The 672-nt window shown below is 42.7% G+C and overlaps 1 pseudogene; it reads right to left on the minus strand.

Moving 5' to 3' along the window:
* Positions 1-672, minus strand: part of LOC101360125 (tripartite motif-containing protein 43-like) — a 13095-nt pseudogene extending 12423 nt beyond the window's left edge.

Here is a 672-nt window from a genome sequence, read left to right on the forward strand (position 1 = left end):
ATAGAGACTGATTTGTTGTCCCTAGTGAAAAAAACAGAACAGACCAAATCTATGGAACTAGAATTTTCAGGGACATGAGGCAATTAAGGATAGCATTCGCTAGAGAGGGGAAAACAAGCAAGGTGAAATCTGTGATTACTGAAGCTATTGCCAGGCTTGAGCCAGGAAGACGGAACCTAGGTGTAGCCAGGCTGACTCCGAGTTAGGGAACTAAGCTGAGAGTCCCAGGAGACAAAGACATCTACAGTTTACAGAGCAGAGTACTGGAAAGCGGAGAACTCACAGAAAGAACTTCGTCAGTCTGAAGAGGGTCCCTCCGAGTATTCAGCTGAGTACTGATTAGTGCAGGCATGTGAACAAACTCCCTACGGATGGTAAAGAATTAGAGGTAACAGTGCCCAGAGTCAGCTTAGGACTCGGGTTAGTGCCTGTACCCCTCAGTCAAGCTGCATGACTCATGGGGCACTCAGAGAAAGGACTTGCCTCAGAAGCAGGGAGCATTGTTCCAGTCCTATCTAACAAATCTTAAAAGCAAGATCCAAAAAGATCAAACAGTTTCTGAATAACAGTGTTTACAAATAGTCTTCAATAATATTAATAGAAAGAAAAAATATCCAACACCCAAAAAAGTAACTTTCACTATGTCTGGAATCCAATTGAAAAATTACCCAT

Source organism: Trichechus manatus, unplaced genomic scaffold (genome assembly GCF_000243295.1).
Source record: "Trichechus manatus latirostris isolate Lorelei unplaced genomic scaffold, TriManLat1.0 scaffold00302, whole genome shotgun sequence".
Lineage (NCBI taxonomy): Eukaryota > Metazoa > Chordata > Mammalia > Sirenia > Trichechidae > Trichechus > Trichechus manatus.